This window comes from Canis aureus, chromosome 6 (genome assembly GCF_053574225.1).
Source record: "Canis aureus isolate CA01 chromosome 6, VMU_Caureus_v.1.0, whole genome shotgun sequence".
Classification (NCBI taxonomy): Eukaryota; Metazoa; Chordata; class Mammalia; order Carnivora; family Canidae; genus Canis; species Canis aureus.
This window is the reverse complement of record NC_135616.1, coordinates 78,121,606-78,138,053: the sequence shown is the minus strand read 5'-3', so window position 1 is coordinate 78,138,053 and position 16,448 is coordinate 78,121,606. Positions and strand designations below refer to the sequence as shown.

The 16,448-nt window shown below is 40.5% G+C and overlaps 1 protein-coding gene and 1 long non-coding RNA gene across 6 annotated transcripts in view; both read right to left on the bottom strand.

Annotated features, from left to right (window-relative positions):
- The window catches only part of NR5A2 (nuclear receptor subfamily 5 group A member 2), a 138,857-nt gene that overhangs the window by 77,594 nt on the left and 44,815 nt on the right, over nucleotides 1-16,448 (bottom strand). The gene's annotated exons all lie outside the window — the stretch shown is intronic.
- On the bottom strand, nucleotides 12,634-14,561 carry LOC144316460 (uncharacterized). Its single transcript, XR_013382434.1, has 2 exons — nucleotides 13,823-14,561; nucleotides 12,634-13,442 (listed from the first exon to the last, which is right to left on the bottom strand). It is a non-coding gene; the product is annotated as an uncharacterized LOC144316460 (long non-coding RNA).

Sequence of the window (16,448 nt, the reverse complement as noted above, 5' to 3'; positions counted from 1 at the left end):
GGGATAAACATCCTACACAAGCTGCAAGAAAATGTCCCCATGAGGCCAGGACTCTCTAGGTCAGTCCCAAGCCAACCTCTTTCTGTCTTCCCTTTACATAGTGTTTCCTTTGATCACTCTTAGTAAACTCTACAACTCTGGGGTTTCTATCTGAATATAATGATGAAAGACAGCAAACTGAGATCTGAGAGACTTGATGCCTAGCACAGTTATCCTGAAATACAGATTAGAAGTTGCTGCAAAGGTGACTGAGATGTGAAATCCAAGTATTGAATTCCACGTTCTTCATTATGCTCGTTGTTAAAATGGGAGAAAACCTTTTTGGATTGAAGAACTTCTCTAATGGAGGTTAAGAGAGGGTGGGGAAGTAAGCATCCTCAAAAAAGGGAGAATGAGGGAACCCTATTCCATCTCCACTGCCTCTAGGTTTCACAGACTATAAGTCAAACTAAAACACAAGCAGAATTTACTTAAATTGAGTATTAAGTTTGGGTCACACAGCAAGTGGACATAATATTTATTTATAGTTCTAGGAAGAAAGGATTTACATTTTCCACACACAACACTGTTCTTTGAGAGAATATTCTTTGGATGAAGAACTGCATCTGCTCGTACAGACCACATTCTTGACGGTTCAAGGACATGCTGTGTCTACGGAGTCAGCTCGTTGACTATTTTGCTGTGGTAGGCTGGCTGATTCAGATCAAACAAGAAAGTAACTCAGCCAACTCATGAAGCCGATTAATTTTTTAATGAACAGGCCAACAGTTTCCAGATTGTATAGAAAGATACAGGCCTAGAGATGGGTTACTGCAACACATCAATCATACAGCAGTTCTGCTTTCACACAGCTGGTCATACAATTAGTGCCGTATTGTGTTTAGTATTAAGAAAGCTGTATTATGGTGTGGGTGGAGTCCCGATAATTGGAATAATAAAAATGCAGCAACATGAGCATAAGTTTTTTCAATTAGTCCATCACGTGTCCATCCCTTAATGATGTTGGCCATTATACACAAGTGAGAAAGCAAAGGGTTTCCAGGTCCAACATGCACTGTTTTCCTATTATTTCTTTATGACCATTTAGGACTTTTGCCTGCCAAAAAAATATTTCTAAAAACTTTCTTAAGTGCAATTTGGAAGCTGGAAGATACCAAATAATAATCATAACTTATTCATTGTGCATTCCTAAAATTTTCCACCAATGCAGGGTCTAGCCGGGTGCTCAAGGTTAGCTGGATTTGTGCAGCACTGTCCTATTGCAGTTCCCTGAGGCCCCATTCAACTTGGTCTGCAATGCCTGCTCATTTCTCACTAGCAGCCTAAACATGGCATGGCATAGCAGTCTGGATGTCTCACTGCTATTTCAATTGCTCAAAAGGAGATCGCGCAGAGCCTGCCTAGGGGGTAAAACTGTACCCTCTTCCTTATTGTGACCACCTGGCTTCAGAAAGGAAGGGGGCAGAGAGGTATATCCTAAGATGTGTCATCTTTACAAAGCTCTAAAGAGGCTATTTTTCATATGAAAAAAATTATTATATTTTAACATTCAAAGTGGTACTTCATAGACGTAAATTTTAGAAATGCCCACCCAAAGAATGAAGCATAATTCCATTTTGCAAAAGTTTGGCTAAGTCTTCTTCCCTCAGACCAAGCTTCGCTCTTTCAAGGCAAAATGTGGTTTGCAAATAAGGAAAATGAAGTCTAAGGGAAGTCTACAGAGCGCAAAGCCAACTCTCATTGCTGTGCATAAGCACTGTGCTGGGGCTGGAAGGGATTCAGGGATGAAAAGGAAACACTTCTCAAGGAGCTTACAACCAAGTGCAATGAAAATAATGAGGTCGGGAGCCGTGGGGGCTGCGGTTTTCCCAATACCCACAGTTTCTCTTGGAAACCATGTCTAGAAGTTGGAGGACTCTGACTGTGCTTCTGTCCAGCCTTGATCTGGAATCTACTCGTTTAAAAAAAAAAATGTGAATATTGCTTGTTGGCTTACTTCTACCTCACTTCTTGAATTCACACGGCCCATTACTTGAAGGAGGAAGTACACAAAGGTTACATAGACATTTTATGAGCTGGATTCACCAAGCCCCTACTTCCTCAGTGCTTCTGCAATGAAAGGAATATATATATATATATATATATATATATATATATATATATATATATATATATATATATATATATAGGAATGGAAGCCAAGTTCGACAAGAAGGAACACAGGGTGACTCCCAGGTCCTAAAGATGACACTGAGCAGGTGTCTTTTAATTCAGAAATGAACTTGGTAATGTCACTGTTACACTTTAAAGCAAGGCATCTGCCTACAACCGCGTACACAGAATCCCTACGTTGATCACACATGGTTTATTAGAACTATAGAAGGAAAACACCACTCTTCATAGTAGAAAAGCAATCCATTTCTTTTAAAACCCTTTTCACAGAGAAACTGATAAGCAAGCAGAAGATCCTAACACGAGGAACCACAGGACTCCCTGAATGAGGATGTTCAAACCTCCACCTCTTGCCATGGGTGTGGCCCTGCTGGAATCGTCTGGCCCAGAGAGCTATCCATCTCCATTCACACACGAGCTAATCAGTTCAAGGAGGGAAGCGCCAATGAGCTCTCAGATCAATATGGTGAAGTATGGAGATTGATCTTCTCCCAGAGTGAGTGCATTAACGAGCTCCTCTGTATGACCTTTGCCCAGTGGTACAAATTAGACTCCACCACAAACCACATTCTTGAATGGAGACCTTCAGTCTTGGCTTGCTTTTAATAAAGCACACTGTAGGCAGACCTCAAAGAGGACTATCAAAAATTATAGTGCACTTCTGTACAGAGTAGGAGGTCTTGCAGAATTAGTATATTATGTTTGAAATTATGGAGCAAGACAGCATAAATGCATGCTTTTAAAACAAAGCATATTCCTTTAAAAAGCATGTTTCCTTTTCTTCTTTTCTTTCTTTTTTTTTTTTATTCTTTTCGCTAACGGTGCTGTATATCTTTCCAAGCAGGATGTCCTACTAATGGCTTCATTTCATCCCCTCTTAAGAGTTCAGGGAGATACAACTGTGCTCAAGATCTATGCTTCTCGAACTTGGAGACGCCTACAATTCACCTGGGAGTCTTGTTAAAATGAAGGTTCTGATTCAGCAGGTCTGGGACCAGGATTCTACACACCTAACAAGCTGAGCAGTGAGGCCAATGCTGATTGAATACACCACCCTTTCAATAAAAAGCTCTAGTAAATTCCAACAAATATCTATCCCCCCTGCCCAGCCCATGTGTATGTGCGTGTGCAGAAACATTGTGTCACTCACACATCAATATTTTAGGCATAGGAATTTGGTATGAGAATAATCATTCTAATGGCAGAGAGTAAGAGTTTTGGAATCAGACAGACTTGATGCAAACCCAGGCCTATCAGAGGCCCAGAGATTAAATGTAACTTTGGGCAAATGATTTAAGTCCTTGAGTCTTATTCCAGCTTCAATCAAATTCTAATTAACATTGGGGCACCTGAGTGGCTCAGTCACAGTTAAGCGCCTAATTCTTGATTTTAGCTCAGGTCATGATCTCAGGATCATGGGGTGGACTCAGCAGGGACTGTGTTTGAGATTCTCCCTCTCCCTCTGCTCCTCCCCTCACCTCTCATGCTGTTTCTCTCTCTCTAATATAAATAAATAAATCTTTAACAGAAAATTCTGATTAATATTGACACTTAATGTTTTTGCACCTTGTTGTAAGAGTTAACCGAGCTAATACACACACAGAACCTAAAACAGGCTTGAGTTCAATAAATAATAGCTATGATTAGAGTACATCACTGTTCTTCCACAAAAAGTCAGATGGAGTGTGATAGAACAAAGAATTCAACACCAAAGGAAAATCAAAGCAACAACTCTACACTTTTGCTTGGACGTGGTGTCCCTGCTCATTTTCTTACTGCTGAGGAGTGACCAGACAGAAACTGTAGCTGCTGGAGGCCCAGAGAGATCCTGACCTCAAAAGATGAGCACAATGATAACCAGCTGCCCTTTTGTGGTGACTTAAAATGGCCAAAGCCCAGATGGCACCAGTGAGTGTGAATGTATGTCGGTGAGGGGCCCCCATTTTCACACATGGGGAAAATGTGTGCCTGTTTGTCAGTGACCCCCATACATACATAAACACATACACCTGTGCTGCCCCCAGCCCTGCTGATTCCCCACCCCTGCCCAGGGGAGCAACTTCACAACCACTGGGAGTCGGACAAGGGTTTCTATCTTGTGCATCTCTCTTGACACTCCACTTACTTGCTGGTTTGAAAATTCCAGTTTGGGAATTGCATTTGGTTGGCATTCAAGCTTTAATCCCTATGAAGGAGTAAGTACCCATGAAGGCATCAATATTTAAATCAGTGGTTTTACAAGTGTGGTCAGAGGATCCAAGAGGTTAAAACTATTTTCCCAGTTACACTAAGCTGCCATTTTACCCTTTTGACCCTCTACCTCTCAAAACTGTACAGAGGCTACAGGATGTAATGACATCATCACTTTGGTGGCAAATGAATTGCGTGCTTGTGAACTCTCGTGTTCTACCCATTTCTCCTTTTTAACTCCTGCTGCATTAATGTTGATAGTTAACACGCACATAAACTATAGGTCTTCAAGAGTGCAAAGAGTCCTGAGATCAAAGTTTTAGAACCAGTGCTTTAAAATCAATATCAATTATATCATATTGAATTTCTGACAAGTTAGCAATTTTATGGAATAACTACTGAGTTCAGAACTCTGTGCTAGGGTTTGGGGAAGAAAATAGTGTTAAGGGATGGTGGCAAACTGGAGAGACAGACACATAAACAAGTAACATGGAGGAAAGAGGGTATTAAGATCAGCATAGGTCCCAGATTTTGTCAGACAGTCCTAATTTCAAGTTATCCCATGACTACATTTTGACTTCCCAAATCACTGACTTTGAGTTTGGTGGTAGTGGAATGGATATCTCTCTCTATATATATAATACATAAATAAATATACATATATATATGCACTAAATTAGAATAATGAACAAAATGCTATAGTAATTTAGGAAAGAGAGTGATTAATTCTGGCTCAAGCAACTGAGGAAGTTTCTTGGAATTGGTATTTGAGCTCAGCCATGTACAATAAATGTTCTGAAGGGTACCTAAGCAAAGAGAAGGTGAGCCAAAGAAGTGAGGGCAAAGATGAGTTAGTTTGATGCATCTGTAGTCAAGGAGTGGGAGATGAAAAGGTGATGGTGACGGGTTACTGTCTGAAGAGCTTTAACTTTTTCTGCAGATGCAGTGAAAAGCTGAGAGTTCCTTGATTAAATCAGAAAGCCTAGGGTAACAGCTGGAAGAAGTGTGTTCTAGGAGAATACAGGATAGGAAAAGAAGCCTCTTGGAGGTGATGTTGGTAATGCTGGTGATGGACATCCATGTGTTCAGCAAGCAATTCAGAATGCTACTGTGGAGTCTGGGGAGAAGGTAGGGCATAATGGTGAAATCTCAAACAATGTGTAGCATGAGCAGTGAAGGGAAACAACAGCAGCTGAATTAGAGAAAAATACCATTTTAAAGTTGGGTAGATAGATAGATAGATAGATAGATAGATAAATAAATAAATAAATAAATAAATAAATAAATAAATAAATAAATAAAAGTTGGGTAGAGGGCACCCAGGTGGCTCAGTCAGTTAAGCATCCAATTCTTGATTTCAGCTCGGGTTGTAAGACTGAGCCCCACTTGGCCTCTGCACTGGGTGTGGAGTCTGCTTAGGATTCTCCCTCTCTCTCAGCTCCTCCTCTCTGTCTCTCTCTCTTTCTATCTCTCTCGGAAAAATAAATAAATAAATAAATAAATAAATAAATAAATAAATAAATAAATAAATAATAAGTAAGTAAGTAAGTAAGTAAGTACATAAATACATAAAAGTTGGCCAGAGGGAGAGGAGCCAATGAGGGAATCTTGCATGGAAAAATCAGAAACACAGTATTAGTGACCAAAAGTCTATTTCAGAAGGAATGTCAAGGATGCAGGATTGAGAAAGAACGTATGGATGAGGTTACTCATAGTGTTTGAGAATCCAAAGAGTTGTTTCCCATGGAAAGTGGGAGTACAGCCTCCCTGCTGGCCCCATTTAAGAGCCCCCATTCCCCACACCCCATCCCCCATCCCCCACACAAGATTGGCCCTGGAGACACCATGAAGAGGAGGTAGAGCAGAAGGCATAGGAACCGTGTTGGAAAAAGCAGGATGGTGAAGACAAGGAGACCTGCTTACAGGTCACTGGTTTTAACCCTTGTTGGAGGGGAGACTTGCACATCTCTGTGACGGATGGGACTGAGTGGAAAGGGAAGAATAAAATGCCAGCATGGCATGAAAACAATGATAGAATTGAGAAAGTGAGAGGAGCAGTTCAAGGGGGAAAATTGGAAGAGAAGGAAACCCTCAGACTCCATAAGAAGAAGGGCATTATTTCTTAAAAGTAGGCTCCACATCCAATATGGGGCTTAAACCCAACGACCCCAAGATCAACAGTCTGAACCAGGCAGATGCATCAGAAGGGGCACTGAACTCAGCACAAATCTGGACCTCTTTTGAGAATGGGTCTTGAAATAGAATAAGAAGAAAGAAAGAAAGAAAGAAGAAAGAAAGAAAGAAAGAAAGAAAGAAAGAAAGAAAGAAAGAAAGAAAGAAAGAAAAGAAAGAAAGAGAGAAAGAAAGAGAAGAAAGAAAGAAAGAAAGAAAGAAAGAAAGAAAGAAAGAAAGAAAGAAAGAAAAGAAAGAAAGAAAGAAAGAAAGAAAGAAAGAAAAGAAAGGAAAGAAAGGAACAAAGAAAGACAGGGAGGAAGGGAGGGAGAGAGAGAATGGGTCTTGAGAGGGTTGTGTGGCTGTGTGTTATGGCAGGAGGGAGTAGGTGTTGGTGTAGGAGGGATATGAGTGTGTGTGCGCACATGCATGTGTGTGGGTGGAAGAGGGAGTAGGTGTTGATGGCAGGGAGTCTGTGTCTGTGTTGGTGCAGGAGGGAGTGTGTTCATGTGTGCATGGGTTATCTGTATTGGAAGAGGAAGGGTATGATGTGGCAAAAACAGGGCAGATGCAAATGAGAGCTCACAGTCAGAAATCACCTGACTGAAGCTCCTTCAGCTCCTTCAGAAACTAAAGTTTGCCCAAAATTTGTTTCTTTGTTCCAAATTTTAACCCAGGTCAGGGTTACAGAGAGAAAAGGAGACTCACATTGTTGAGATTTTACTCTCCTTTGGGGACCTCTATTAAGGCACTCATCATATTGTTAATGTAATTATCTGAGGGTTTTGTCTTTTTTTTTCTAAAAAAGTTTCTAGAACTCATTCTCTCTCCACTCTCATACCTTCCCATTAATAATAGACATAATTATTTGGCATAAATAAGGCTCAGGCGACATAGCAATAGAAGGAAGACAGAGAGTCACTGAACAAACGTGCATGAATTGGACAGGACTCCATCCTGACTCCAACCAGCACTTCAGTACCCTTATCACAGAGTCAGATTAGAGACACTGATCATCTCACAATCTACTTCCTCCTTCCTCATCTTCAGCTGATGATGAGGCATTAAGGAGCCTTACGTCAGGCCCAAGAGAAATGGGAGAGTTATAGAGACTTAAGAAAACTGACAGGGGTGCCTGGATGGCTCAGCTGCTGGAATGCAACTCTATATCTCTGTGTTGTGAGCTCGAGCCCCATGTTGAGTATGGAGATGACTTAAAAATAAAACATCATTAAAAAAAAAAAGGAAAAAGAAAACTGTCTCATAAAATCCTATTTAACTATAAAGCAAATATCAAATGCACAAGAATAAACCTATTTGTTGGTTTGAACAATGAATTGTGTTGGTCTTTAGCAGGTGTTTCTTCAGAGTAGAGTATCTGAAATATAATTCTTGCTTTTTGGTAATGTTGAGATCCAAGTTAAGGAATAGCATTCTAGCATCTTCCCCCCAAAACAGAATAGTCACACGTATTTTCACACACATGTCCTCCTCTTTGAGAACAGAGACCATTTCCTTTTTTTTTTTTTTTTTTTTTAAAGAGCGAGCCAGAGACACAGAGTGTGCATGTGTGTGACGGCAGGGGGCAGAGGGAGAGAGAAAGAGAGTCTCAAGTAGACTCTGTGCCCTGTGTAGAGCCCCAAGTGGGGCTCAATCTCACAACCCCGAGAGGCCATGACCTCAGCTAAAATCAAGAGTCAGACGCTCAAGTGACTGAGCTACCCTGGCCCCTTGGGTAGAGACCATTTCTAATTTATCTCTTATTAGGTCCTGGGACCATGTACTCTGTAATTATCACTTAATTTTAAAAATACTGTGTAAATTATACATCTTCCCTATTTCATAGACAGGGACATGATAGGTAATTCACTTTCCTAAGAGCAGTGGCCAGCCAGTAGCCTAGCTAGCATCAATTAAGATAAGAAGAAATTGGTATTTCCTAAACATAGACACCCGGAAACTTGATTTGTGTTAAATCCTTTACCTCCCATAAAACCTCTGAAAGAAATAAGTGACACTCTGTTCTACAGATGAGGAGACTGAAGCTTAAAGAAGCTAATAGCATCCAACTGGGACGGGCCCCACCAGCTCTGGCCCTCCTGCCACCCCCAAGAGGGGGGTGTTACTCCCAGGACAGAACCTGGACACTTTCGCCAGCCCATCTTCCTCGTCTTTTGACCTCATGTAAGACTGCTCACTGTGTGGCCCTGGGACACAATTCTTAACATACTACATTTGAGCCGTGCGAAACCACAGCGCTATTTTGTGGGTAGAAAACTGGACCCTCTTTTGGTGAGTCTATATGTTATCTGTTACATTTTGTATTCAGGGGTAGAGTACCCTATGACACTCTGTGGTGTTCTGCCAAAAATGTTTGCTATCACTGCACGATCAAATCAGTGGATTTGAGAGGTTACTACAGAAGGATTAGTGTATTTTTTTTAATGAAACTGCACAAGATTAACTCATTAATTCCCTAAGATTAAATGGTACATCTATGAAATTTACACACATAGATGAGCTTCACTGAAAATCTACAAATGGGTTATATCACTTAGCTGTAATATGAATAAAGGATTCTTAGAGATTCTATCGAGCCTTAAAAATCAGTCTATTCATATGATTTCCACCTCTTCTCCGTGATTAGTTTACCTACATAAGTTATTACCTACATAAGTTTTTGAAAAAAATCATTCTCCTTATATTTGTTCATTTTTTTCTTTGACTGAGCTACAGAAAGGAACACTAACTGATAAAGTAATCCTTGAAGATGACCAGGTAATGGACTTGAACTCATGATATATGTGGAGTAGAACTGGTTAAGTCTCCTGAAGGCTCTAACGGAGGAGCAGAAATATTCCATCACCTGCAGTTTTCAAGGCTAGTTTGCTAAATTACAAATGTTTCCTATATGTTGGCCTAATTATTTTAAAAACATTTATAATCACTACAATATATGTAAAATAAAATATGCTCCTTGAGAGAAGAGGCTTTGTCTATACTCCTTGTGTACAATCTCAAGTCCTAAAACGTTAACGGGCACAAAACTGACACTTGATAAGTATTTACTGAATGAGAAGGAATCTTAAAAATACCTGACCAGGGGTCCCTGAGTGGTTCAGCTGGTTAAGCTTCGTACTCTCGCTTTTGTCTTAAGTCATAATCTCAAGTGGTGAGATCAAGCCCCATGTTGGGCTCTGTGCTCGACAAGGAGTCTGCTAGAGATTCTCTCAAACTCTCTCTAATAAATAAACACATTAAAAAAAATACCTGACCAATCCTCTGGTAATTAAACTGTATATATATCACATCAACTGCATAGATATAAAGAAATCTAGAGGTCACGTTGCTTCAGTAGGTACTTGTGATCACACATGTGACCCAGTGTCCCATTTTCCAGGGACATTTAAAAGACTATACAGGAATCCATAGAATGCATAAAAATTCTTATCATCTTGTCATTTGAATCCATTTAAAAACCATATATACTCACATATTTCAATTTTAAATTACTTACAGTGATAAGAAAACTTAAAAGAAATGTCAAATGAGAATCACACTGAGAATTCCTTGGATAACAAATGAGAATATTTGTTACTTAAGGAGAGACAGCTGGTGGGGTGCCCGGGTGGCTCAGTCAGTTAAGTGTCTGATTTTTGATTTGGGTTCAGGTCATGATCTCATGGTTGAGATGGAGCCCCACTTGGGCTCTGCACTGGGCACAGAGCCTGCTTAGGATTCTCCCTCTGCCCTCCTCCCTCCCTCTCTCTCTCTCTCTCTCCCTCCCTCTCTAAAAGAAAAAAAAAAAGATGAAGACAGCTGGAATTAATGGTTTAGGATGAAACGAATTGATTTGAATTTCATAAATATAGTCAAGTGAACTATTGTACACATTTCTTTTTAAATTCCTTCTGACTCTGGCCTATCATGGTTGTAGGTAAACCAGTAAAAAATAAATTGTTCAGGCAGTGATAAAATACAATGACAATAAGGTCACAATACCATCGTACGTTGTTTATTCTGATAACTGTAACCTATTGTCTCATTTAAAGTTACTATTAAAAATCTGGGTTTTGAAAAACATCTCAAGTGGTAGAAAAATTGTGAGTTTTTACCTTTAAGTGAAAACAAGTGCTATTATTTTTAAAATGAGGATTTCACACTCTAAAACTTTCTTGACTGAAAAACTCAGAGACATCTAGTCTGAGTTGAGTTTCTTAGGGCTTATGTTAGAAGGGGCATCCTAATTCCAGAAAAAAAAATAATAATTAATGCTTTTCAGGTAGGTTGAATACCTTTTTAGATTAAAAACTGATTAATAAATGTAAGAGTTTTGTAGATTCACAGCAGGTGTTTTGAGGGCTTATGTTGAAAAGCTGACAACTAATTATAAAAGCCTTACTGGACTAATCAATTACTCAGATCAACATTAGGTGCCTATTATGTTCATAAACATGGGAATTAGATCTCTCCTAAGTAAATGCTAAAATCACGAGTCTAAAACATTCTAATGTGAAATGTGAAGGTATAGCAGTCTTAATATATTATTAAAACTCCTTCCAAATAATGAATTGATTTTTCTGTGTACATTAGACACATGAAAGACATTTTTTCTGTTTCAGCTCGAATCCTATTTTTGCATTTGTTTTATATTTTTACAGTGACAAATGTCGACCACATCATTAACAAGGTGCCTGGTACAAAACATCATATATGATATTCTCATAACAAAACAGCCACTTTTTGTTCTTTAAAGAACTTTTAGAATTGTATACATAAACATGATCATAATTTTTAGAGGTGTAAACATGTTGATTTTCTTAAAAGTACATCGGCTGTACCCAACATCATTCCCCTAATCCAGAGATTTTCCTAAACTAATACCGAAAATGTCTTCTTACAAACAGGCTTTTGAGGAGCAGTTGCCTGTCAAATATATGCTATTCCTTCCCTCCAATGAGAACTCTCCTTCTCTGGCATTTAGGGAAAAGGCAAGCTCTTAAATAGATTCAAACCATAGGAAAACCCGAAATAGATGCAACCAGACACCTGCTGACGAGCAGTGACAAATCCCACTGACACTGCAGTGACCCCCAGTTAGTCAAGATTTAATTAAGGGCATAATTAAGTCAGTGGAACAGAACACTAATGAGTGTTTTTTTTAATACGGGTAATTACACGTAAAAATACAAAGTGCGATGGAGACTTAAATATATCATTAAAATGAACGGTATAGAATAGCAAACAGAGAAGTATGCCTCTTCTATTGCTGTTTTAAAAAAAAAAGTTGAATAAGTCTCAGGTTGAATAATACTCAGGCAAGTTTATGTTGGCTTCCCGCTGGGAACATTTGTTATTCTAATTTTGCAACAATAAGCGACTATGTGTATTGAGATCCTGTTTTCAATGCAGATTCCATTGGCTTTGAAGTCTTTCTGCGTTTAGCATTTTGTCCAACTGCAAATGAGCAATTAAGAGACTGTTTGCAAGTATTTGGCTTCCTATGGATCAGCTTCTGGAGGTGTCCATCTGAGCAGGGCCACTCCGACAGATGCAGGGCACTGGCGTTATTTACTAATTCAGAATGAGCTTCCATTATGTCAGACCCTTTGATTGGATCTTTGCTTTAGGCAAAGATGACATAACCCACAGGATCCTGGTCTACCGCCTGGGAAATACCGCAGAAGAAGGGCAAATACGACCGAAGTATAAAGTTGGGAACTTTTCAAACACGAAAAACGAAGTATTTGGGGGTCACAGGCACAAAGGCCTAAAACAACCACGTTACGTTCTGGGATTGAAAAGCGTTGCCCGTGTGGTTTGGGACTTGCCCTTCTGCCGGGATTATTTCATCCATGGGACCCCCAACTGGGGGCTTGAAGTCCTTGGCAGCCTTTTTTCCATTTACCCCAGCAACAAGTGGAAAAGCAGATTCTCCTGCCTGCTAACAGTCCTCACTGAGCTCCCTACAGAACGAGTGACCCGAAGCCTTCCCTTTAGGAAGAGCGGGTCCATTTCCTTCCTGCAGGTACTCCCGCCTCTCTCGTCTCCACTGCTGGCTTACCTTGTGCTTTACAATATTCCAGAGAAAAAGAAAAGGATAAGCGCCTTTTAAGGAGCCAATGGCCAGACCCCAGGCCTCCCCGCACCCTCCTGCGGGGGCTGGGCCTGGGAAGCGCACCAGGGCCTCTCTTAGCAGACCCCATGCCCAGTACCAACTGCGATAAACACCGACGTGTCCGTAATGATAATGGAAAGTTCCTCCAAGTGAGGAGTGTGCCCTCGACAAAGCTATTCTGGTTACAAGTGTCCACAGGCAGATGGCGTGGGGAGGGCTCCCCGCACGCCAAGGCCCCGGGAGGGAGCTCCCCTGCCTCAGACAGGGGGCCACGGGCTCATCTTTACTGGGGGCCTGTCAAAAAAAACACGCATTCTCTTTCGGACTGGGCTGCTGCAACAATTCCCGGGAACCATAAAGTCAGAGGTTTCACAAAAACACCCCAGAGCCACAGCTGAGCCCTGACTTTAGAACACTTGTACGAGGACACACTAGAATTCCGAAGATTGTCACGGATGTTCACTGCACGAACACGTGGAAGCAGGGGCGTGAGGGACTCCTGCGGTCTTCGACTTCGGTCTTCGTCCGTGGGACGACTTTCTAAAGGCCACACGAGGTTCACTCGAGGGGCTGGCTGGTTCCACATCAATCTAGTGACCAATTCGATTCATCTGTAACGTCGGAGCCGTGAGACAGATTTCTGGTAGCGCTGCCCGGCGGTTCATGTGGGGGCAAACCAATCATCTCTTTCTGCGAAGCTTCTTTCCCCAGCTCTTGGCACCCCCCGACCCCAAATCACCTCAAACTTTCTGAAGGCGAGAATAAAATGGACTAAGCCATCCCTGCAGAGCTTAAGGAAGAAGGCAAAACACAAAGTCAAGAGCTGTTTGGTGGTGTCTCTCTCTCATGGAAGCCACTTCTGAAGACCCTACTGAGCTCATCTCACCAGAATGACACACATCTGATTCCCAATATCCCTTTCACCCACCCACCCCCCCCCTTTTTTTTTTTGGTGGGCAAGGCCACTCTTATCAAGTTAGGTATGAATGAACAGAAGTGTCTTTCATCCCCCACTTGCCTCATGGTTCAAAAGGAACTACTAAAATAGCAGCAACAAAAATCCAACAGCCTGCCAACGGGCTTACACACGTCCCATTCTTAAAGGCATGTGAAAGGTTGGAGAGCTCAGCAAAATTTTTATGTACGGGAGCAGGCCCAAGGAAAACTCACACGCCATAACCAATTGTGGACAGAGGATCATCTATCAGCAGACAAATGCAGGAACTCCAGAATGTCTCTCCTCAAATGAAATAATATATCTTTGAAAGCCAATGCCCGTTTTAGGCCCGAGGCCCATATATCAAGCCTGAGAGGCTTGTGGAATCGCTCCAGGGCCATTAACCCTCCACCTGTTTCCTCTTGTCCTTCAGGATGAGACCCTGCCCTTGATTTTACTCCCTTCCCCTGTTCATCTTCCGACAGAGTGTAAATGTAAAGCAGCGGGCCTGTGAAATAATTCAAAGGCAATGGACCAGGGGCATGGTTACAAATCTCTGCCACTGGCACTGTGACTTATGCAGGCAGTTTGTCACACATGAGCCAGGTGACCTCTGTGACATAACAGAGAAAAATATCACCAGAGATCAAAGATGGGATTCAGAGTGCTCTAAGTAACTCTGCTCCACAGAGTGTGAGCGGGTTATCTGGTATCCAAGGATTTCCCCTTAATACCAAGAACATTTGTTCTAGTGAAATAGAAAAGGTAGGCCCGGGACTCCCTCATTGAAATCGTTTCTGTCAAGTAGAACTGGGGGCTTTCCTGTAACATCAGGATTAGGATTTCTGTTTTCTCGGTAACGCCGTAGAGTTGCTGTGAAGGCCAGAAATGGGCAACAGAAATCTAATTGGACCTTAATACAGAATGAATAGAAAGAGAAAGAGAGCCCATGAAGAATTTCCAGCTTGAGAATTTAAAAGCCCGAAAATTTAAAATTTAGGGAGGCAAAAAAGAAATTTTACGAAAGCACCTACATATTCTAGGTGAAATAAGTGGTTTAGTAAATTCTTGAGACTTAACACGATTTGTTAAAATGAATCGCACATGTTTCGTTACGTGTTATGCATTAAAGAATGATAGTAACTGAAGGAGCAAATGACTTTCCTGTGTAGGAAAGTCCTTTTAAAAATCTAAAGCTTTCTCCAAATGATAATTTAGGAAAATGTAGACTTGCCCATGAATGGTTTAAAAAACATAGAGAGAGAGATCTACGGTAAGGAAATTAGCCATTCACATATTCTTAAATCTGAATTAGAACTCATCCCTTGTTTGTATTTATTACTTAAATGATGACTTTCTCCAGTCACTTTGTGTATTCCAGTATTCCCCAGGCCCATTATTATTTCTTTGGTAGGGGTGTTTACTTTTGAATTCTTCACCAATTAAAAACAACAACAATCACAACAATAACCAGTTTGGGTTTGCTGATGCTAGAGATGCAAGCATACCTTAGTTCCTTGTTTCCTGTCCCAAAGCAAGGACTCTAGCCAGGATATAGTGGCATCCTTTGTAACCCTATACTCTAGCTGCGCGCACACAGTATTTCTTTCAAGCACTCTACAGGTCTTCCGTTGGCCAACTAACGTGTGTTTTCATTCTTCAAGCATGCTGACACCAATGTCGAATTTCTAACTTAGAAAGGTTAGAAGGTAAAAACCATCGACCTTAGAAAAATAACTGCAAAGTTCAGATGCTGAAGTTTGGAACCATTTTAAAATATGTCTTCAATCGCCACAGAAACATGAGGATACCAATCTTCTTTAGAGAGCCACAGGGTTCTTAACCTGGGACCACCCCCAGACTCCCAGGGGTCTACAAAGCCCTAGGATTGCATGCAAAATGTTCTGTTTATGAGTTTTCCTGGCAAGATTAATAATAGCATTCATCGGATTCTCCAAGGTGTTTGTGGTCCAAAGAAATCCCTAACAGTGACTGCTAGAAAGTAAAATTGAAGGTCTCAAAGGTTTTATTACTAAATAAGAATCAAAAACTGTGAGAGCCTGAAAGAATCCTAGAGACCATCCATCCAGCCTGACCCATCATCTTGTAGGTGAGACAAAGAAGGCCAAGCAAGAGAAAAAAGGCACAAACCACAATTTATTAAAGCGATAGTTAGAGGAACTAGAACTCCAGACTCTTGCTTCCTAGTCTAGGAACCTTCCACTACATGTGATAGCAATCTTTCCTTTGGCTGTTGTTTAAAAGTCAGATTTTGTTTCACGTCTCTTAAAATAAATTTCTGTGATGTAGAAACCTAATTATAAGAGATACCTGTTATTTAAAGGAACATAAAACATTTTATAATTATGGCCTTAGGCATCTGTTGTTATGAATAAACATTAAAAGACTTTCATTTGTGGATTAAAATTTGTTTTTATAAAAACGGCACTAGAATGATAGATATTATGCTTTGAATTCTTGTTAGGTTTTCTTCCTGAAGAGGATGGTTTGCGTATGTGTCATATAATACGCTGGGCCTAATTTTTAAGTAGCTTATTGTGCCTATTTCATTGGGAGCACATTTTAAGTTTCTCTATAAATTAGTATTTCATTTGTACATATAAATCCACCGTCTCTTCTATGTTATTGGACTCTCCTTTGTAATATTCATGAAAATTTCAAACCAAGGTCATGCACTGCCTATCAATAAATGTTTCTTTTTTTAATCAATAAGTGTTTCTACTTAATGTTTGATTATTTTAAATTCTCTATGCTTCCAAATTATGAACAAAAATACTTAACAAGGCATGTAATCATTTACCTGAATTCTCAACTAAGAGTAAACACTTAATATTTTCA